This window comes from Psittacula echo, assembly GCF_963264785.1.
Source record: "Psittacula echo genome assembly, chromosome: 5".
Lineage (NCBI taxonomy): Eukaryota > Metazoa > Chordata > Aves > Psittaciformes > Psittacidae > Psittacula > Psittacula echo.
The window spans coordinates 3,596,245-3,603,562 of NC_137739.1; positions in this window are offsets into that span (position 1 = coordinate 3,596,245).

Consider the following 7,318-nt stretch of genomic DNA (forward strand, 5'->3'; position numbering starts at 1 on the left):
TATTTCAAAGACAGTTCGGCTCCAAACAAGATGTTATTCAAGACTATTTTAGACTGTGTTTAACTGCTCATCATAAAGGGAAAGAAGAAAGGGACATTTTTCTTTCCTAGGAGCTTTTAATCACAAGTATTCTACATATCCTTATGATCTGCACATGCATTCAGGTGCCATGGTGACAAGCACGCCACAGGAACTGTAGAATAAAGAACTGCTTCATTAAAGTAAGTGATGGTGAAACAGCTTTTTTTTGAGCCCAGTAACATGATGCTGTATGTGGGATTATCGGCCCTCGAGACCTGCTCTGAAGCCGACTGCAGTCACTGGCAGATGCCCAAGGGCTTCAGGGGATTTGGAGCAGCTTTTGTGCCTATTTTAAGTGACATTTTGATTCAGATGTCCCACAGGTGCACTACTATTCATGCTCTTACACTGACACTAGCATGTGTAGAGATACTAACTTAATGAAGGAGCGTTGTTGGTGTTTAAACTAGCTGTTGTTTAGATGTGCTGGACTGTGGTAGTTAATAACCAGTGGCCAACCCACTGGTGCTGCAGAGTTCAAAGCAGGATATCATTATTCTTAAAAAGAAGATGAATCCTTTGCCTTGCAGTAAAGGCAGACTTTTGCTTTAGCTCTACTCTTGTTTCTGGAAGTCAGCTAATGAGCTTATGAGAAGCATGCTGTGTGCTCCTAAGAATTAGCTGTGCCTCTCAGCTGGGCTTTTTCTCTTGATGTTATAAATCTCAGCCATGCTTCTCCTGGCCTTGCAGATTATTTGGAGTTTAATAGAGAGGTCTTAAAATGTTAGAAAATAAGGAACCAGTCCAAAGTCAACCTGAGTTAATAGACTCCCAGGGCTTCCAGTACCAGGTCTTAGATCTTGAAGGGCAGGCTTGTGCTGGATGCGCTCTGGAATGGCTGGATTTCTTGCCTTCTCAAGGTCAACAGTGAGGTCCTTAATTTTGAAGCCTCTGCTTTGTTTTCTCCATGTTGGCAACCCAGGCTTGGACTGATTCAGCTGTTTTCCCTGCTGCTTGGAGCCTCACAGCCAACTTTGTCCTGTGGGAAGGAGGGCAGAAGTATCCTGGTGAGTAGTTCGTGGGATGAGGAGTGGTAGGAGTCAGCAGCCCTCATCTCCTGGAACACCATCACTGTTTTCACCAGTGAAAAGGTTAAAACCTGGCAGCAGTCTCAGAAAAGGGACTATAAAACCCTTGCTAGGATGTGGCTGGTTCTTCCGTCCACTAGTAGATATGGCATATTGGGCTGCAGTTTGGGTCTTTATTACTGGTGACAGACGCTTCCCTACCTTCCATTCAGGTAGGATATTGTCTGAGCCTCCTTCCCTTAGGAGTATGCCTGGGTCTCAGTACAAAGTCCTGCAGAGATGCTGTTGCTTATTCCATTTGTCTCAACTTGTTCAGGCACACAGTGAAACTCTCCAGATGCCTCAACATTTGTTGCTATTAGTGAAAGCACCTTTGTTAGCTCTGTTAGCCTGCTACAGAGTTTGGCTCTACTTCTTGCCTGTAATACCAGGTCTCAAGGACCAGATTCTGAAGGTTTTAACCTGGTTTGGCTTGCTTTATTCTTAGGAAATGCCTAGTGGCTTTTGTAGGCTGCTGGAAGAGTGAAGTCCTTGTTGGAAGAAAGGCTGGAAAATTCAAGCCTTTATCAGAAAGGATCAGTGGTGGTTTTCTGGTGTCAGTGTACAAATGTTAGGGCTCAAGAATCTCTATTTAATATTGCAAGTGTTATTTTCTGTCTCTTGGCTGGAGCCCTTTGCTTTCTTTCTCTCTTACCAAACTGACTCCTAACACAGCACATCTATAAGCTGTGACTCAGCAGCCAAACTAAATAACAAGACTGCCACAAGTCCCATCCCAGACCCCTTGAAAGCTGAGTGCTTGCTTGGTTTCTTCCAGCTTTTTGGATCTTTCAAATGGCATCAGGCCTGCATGTAGTCCTCCAGACTGTGATTTCAGCACTGAGTTTAGAGACCAGGCACTATAGCTCAGTTTTGCTTCCCTCCTCTTCCTCCAACTACTCTCTCATTGGATCCAAGTCATACTCGGGGTTGGCCTGACTTCACTACAGCAGCAGTGCAGGACTAGAGACAGCACAGTCATTCGTGTGCATCTGTCCTGTTGGAAGTAGGAATACGCAGACCTCACTCCCCACAACTGGAATGCCCCTCTTTGACTAGAAACATCTGAGGCCCAACCTCCCTTCCTGATCAGGAGCCAAGTTTATGTTCTCTGTACCTGTTTTTTGTTGTGCTGCAGTGAATTGAATTTAGCTCATACAACTGAAAACAGAACTTGGCTTGTCACCATCACTGTTTTCTCTCAAACAGTGTTTCAAAAGCATTCTGACAGTAAACCCATTTGGTGATTGTTCTGAGCACAGGAAGAATTCTTGCCAGACTTCTGATATACGAATGCAGCACTAGAAATGCTCTTTAGAGATAAGCAGAAATTTCCAAGACAGGGAACTGAAATACTGGTATATTTTGGTATATTTTGAGCCAAACTTGTGAGATCTGTGCAGGTAAACTGCTGTATGACTTACTGAATGGACAGTGGACCGAGAATCAAGAGGTATGTGTTCTGCTCTTTGTTGCTGACTCCTAGGACACTCTGTATCTTATCTTCATATCCACATAAGGCTCGTGCCCCCCCCCCCCCACCTCCAGGATCAGCTGGTAACAGACCCAGAGATTAGTTTGGATAAGGAGGTGTTCCTTTGTGAGAGCCAACACAAGATGTGTTGCTCTGAAGTGGACAGCAGCATGCAGAAGAGCTGGCACTGCACATCCCATGACAGCAGCAACCTCTATAGGCAGATGTGTTCCCCAGAACCTTTGACTCTTCATCCAGCTGTCTCTTGAAGTCATCTGCTTGCAAGGTGAGAGAAATCTTGATGTGGGCAATCTGGTTAAGCCTGCTCTGAGCTTCCTTGTGCTCCCAAACTCAGCTGGCTGGTCCTGGCTGTGGGAAAACTGCATAAAGAAGTAGGAGCAGAACTAATTCAATCTGACTGGAGAGCAAATAGAAGTGAAGGACTGGGCAGATTTCCTAAAGGAGACAGGGGAGGCCAGAGGCGGATGAAATGTAGAGGAAGAGAAGGTAACATTGCACAAAGCTGTCAAGGAATGCACCTTGGAGCTTGATGGCATTAATTTCAGCTTGGCTCTTCTCCACCTCACCCAGCTGGGCATTGGCTTCAGGCAGGTTATCCTCCAGATAGTGAGCATCACCATCTGAGTTCAGTGAAAGAGAAGTCAGTCATAAAATGCTGAGCAAGGCTTGAAGGGCCAAAAGATCTTCCTCCTCTTGCAGACTCTGCTTATTCCAGTTGGTTGTAATTACTATGGGATGACTGTTATAGCCAGGGGGAGTGCAGTGTCCTGATCTTTAGCAAGGGGGATGCCTGCTCCATCAGCACCACCTGCAAACAGCTGCTGTCTGATATCGGTTTGCCTCTAGGGCACTGATGGCTGCATGGGTTTGCTGAGGAATTCCCTGATGGCCTCTCACCTTGGACTTCTGCACAGACTACACTTGCACTGAGGGCATCCATCTCTGCTTTTGTGACTTGCTTGTCTGTCTCCAGCTTTGCTTTCACTCTCCATGAGCTCTGCCATGGCAACCGTGTGCTTCCAGTGCAGGGGAGAGCCCCTGACCTTGCTCTGCAGGGCTGCCTCCTCCAGGTCCAGGAGCAGCCTCCTCAGCCCAGCTTCCTGCTTGCAGCTGTTAGATCTGAGGATGGGCCAAGTACCTGTTATCAGCTGGAGTCTGGCAGCCCTGGTGTCTCAGTAAGACCCTTGGGGATGCTTTATAAGAAAGGTTTCTGGAAGCCTTTTATTTAGCTTTAATAGACTTTTTATTTGGGAGAAATCCCATCTTTGGTATTAAGCCATGAGAAGGTCTGTGGCTGGTACCTTCCAAAAGGATTAACTATCTGTAGGCCTCCTTGCTAATGCTCAGAGTAATTCTCTGGACTGCAGGCCATGTATTTTCCTTGCAAAACAATAGAAAGGACATCCAAAAGTTCTGCCTCCTCTTTTTATTGTGCACTTCTGAACTAGCCATCTCTGAGCACCATCCACTGACCTGAGCAGCTGTTGCAACACCAGCATCTTCCAGGCCATATTCCTTGTTTCTCCACCTAGTGGGAAAGAGGAGAAGAAATTCTCACTCCATGCCAATGACCCAATGTATATTTAGAAGCATAACCATATTGGAAACAAGTTTGGGAGCAAGTATGAGGCTTAATCAGATAGGGATCAGGAACTGCCACATGCTGTGCTCTTCTTTAACTGACATTGCTGCTTTTTGTGTCACTGGACAAGTTCCTTTACGTCTGTTTCCACCTATGCAAGGTGTCTACAACACTGACCTATCTCCTGACAGGGTTGAGAATGAATTAGCTGAAGTGAATTGAAATGGAAATATGCTTGTTATTGATGCTCTCAATTTGTATTAGTCATTAGAACGTGTTAAAGAGTATTCTGTTAAAATACAACCTTTTGGGGACTCGACTATCATCAGGCTTTTCTACTGCTAATGAATCAGATGATAAGTATTTAACAACCACATCCTGGCAATTTACATAAGATTTATTAGAGCAGATCCCTCCATCACTACAGAACTGTCAAATATGGGTGGAATGGTTGGATAGCTGAGCACAGGACAGAGAAATGCCCATCTTCCCTGACCTCTTCCTCTCTCGCTCTGTGAAGGCTGCTCCGCAGTCACTGGCTTCTCCAGAGGCTGTGATGGAAGGAGCAGCGTGTGCAGTTTGTAACAGTGAGTTTGGAGAGGCTAAAAGTAAAGCTCAAGGCTGTTGTCCATCTTATTCCATGAGGAATTTGGGGGGTTAATTAGTAGTTTAATGTTGTCAGGGCTTTTCAGAGGTGTAATCACTCCCCTGAGGAGGTTTTTCCTCCCTACTGTTCCCTGTGTTCTTACAGCATGCTCAGCTTCCAGGTCTGCTTGCAGCTCCTCATCATACAGGCCTGGAGAGCTCACAGAACGCAAGCACAGCAGCGTCTGCAAGCAAGAGAGGTGAGGGAAACTTGCAGAAATACAAATAAGAATCTTAATTTATTCACTCTATTGTATATTTTAGTCAGGTTTACTAGCTCTTCTTTCCTGGGACAGATCTACAGCTGGGAATACTGAGCCAACAAAGCAGGAAAGACCTGGCCAGGTGTCTCAATAGACAGCGCATGTTATCTGCAGCATGGTTTGTTTCCTCTATTGGGTTGGAATTCAACCTTCAGGAATATCATCAAGCTGATTTGGTGACTTGAGGGAAATAGAGGCTTGTTCATAGAAATAGCTGCAGGTTGGGTTTGTGGCTCGTGTTTTTGTTGAAATGCTGCATTTTTAGTTCAATATTTGGGCACCGAAAACCTCAGATGAAAGAAATCTTTGAATTCAGAATGGCAACACTGTGCCCCCTGTGAACCTAATTTCTGGGTTTATTTACCTGTCCTTCCATAGTCAGAGGGAGAGCCTTTGGCATTACTGTGGATGAAAAGGTCTATGAGCTGTCTTTGCAGGCGGAAGAGGAGAGGAGTCCCTGCAGCAGATCATCTTTCTTCTGGCCATAGCAGCATGGCAGGAGCTCTGCAGTGAGCATGCAGTTCCCTAGACTTCAAAGCAAGTGGAGTTTGAGTGGATAATACACAAAGCAATCTGGATCTCAGAGCTGGATGAACAATTGATTCCCTGGAAGCCAGAAAGGCAAATGTTTCTAAGCTGAGGGTTCTCACAGCTGATAGAGAAGTAGTTAGAATCTGCTGTAGGGAAAAAAAGGCGAAACCTACCTGAGGAAGAATAAATACTAGATCTGAGCTGGTGCTGTTATTTAACAGTTCAAAGAGAGAGAGGCTCCAGACTCCATTTTAACAGGGTAGGTTTAAAAGGTCTGTATTAATCTTTTATGCCAACTCAGCCTTCTCAAACAGACAAAGCTGTGCAAGCAGGCTCCTTGGGGGTAGGAAAAGTTGGGGCATTACAGCAGATGAGTTCAGCCAAATAAGTGTTTCTGCTCTGTAGTGAACAGGTAAATCTTTGTTAAAAGTAGGTTGAGATCTAGTGTCCTGGCTCTTTAGTGGGACTGGCAGGGCACTTAAGTCCCTTTATATGGAATTGTAGAATCAGCGAGGTTGGAAAAGACCTTTAAGATCATCAAGTCCAACCTTTACCCCAGCACTGCCAAGGCCACCACTAAGGGCCTTGTCTACACAGTTTTTGAACACTTCCAGGGATGATGATTCCCTGGGCAGCCTGTCCCAATGCCTGAGCACCCTTTTGGGAAGAAATTGTTCCTAATCTCCAATCTAACCCTCTCCTGGTGCAACTTGAGGGCGTTTCCTCTTGTCCCATCACTTGTTACTTGAGTGAAGAGAACAACCCCACCTCACTCCATCCTCCTGTCAGGCAGTTGTAGAGAACGATAAGGTCCTCCCTAAGCCTTCTCTTCTCCAGACTGAACCCCCCTGGGTCCCTCAGCCGTTCCCCATCACCCTTGTGCTCAAGGCCCTGCACCAGCTCTGTTACCCTTCTCTGGCCCTGCTCCAGCACCTCAATGTCTCTCTTGTAGCGGAGGACCCAGAACTGAACACAGGATTCGAGGTGCAACCTCACCAGTGCCGAGTTCCTTTGTCAAAGCTCTATGTTGTAGCTCTTCCTCACCCATCATTAACTAGTCCTTAGGCAAAGGCATAAGCAAGGAAGTCGTCTTTGTTTGCAGCTCGAAAGGCCTAACCCCAGCACTTAATTTTTCCTCTGTCACTTCAGCTTCCCAGTGGCTTTGCTCTGCAGCATGAGTATCTTGTCCTCCCTGTGGAGCACTGTGTTAGAATTGGAATTGGCCAAGCTTGCCAGTATTTATTAATGATTGTACGCATTGCTTTAGCTACTTGGCTTTTTAGCTGGGTAAATTAGTGGTTTGGATAATGTAGAGTTGGGTATTTGTATTCTGGGAAGTGAATTTCTAAGGGGAGGTTTGTCAGAGAAGCGCTGGCAGACCCATCACTAGAGCAGTCAATAGTGGCACTAAAATGAAGTTCTAAGTTGTGATAATATTTTGCATTTGTAAACGAGTTTTTATCTGAGAATCATAAAGCCTTACATAAAACATGAATCATTTAAGCCTCATAACTTCCTGGTGATTATACACATTTTTCTATGTGGGTGAGTATGGAAGATGAATTACAGATAGGAATTTGAAGGAAACAAAAGCCTGTATTAGTGTCTCTGCTTGTCTGAAGCACTGAGCTGTTCTGCTTGTCATTAGGTTAAC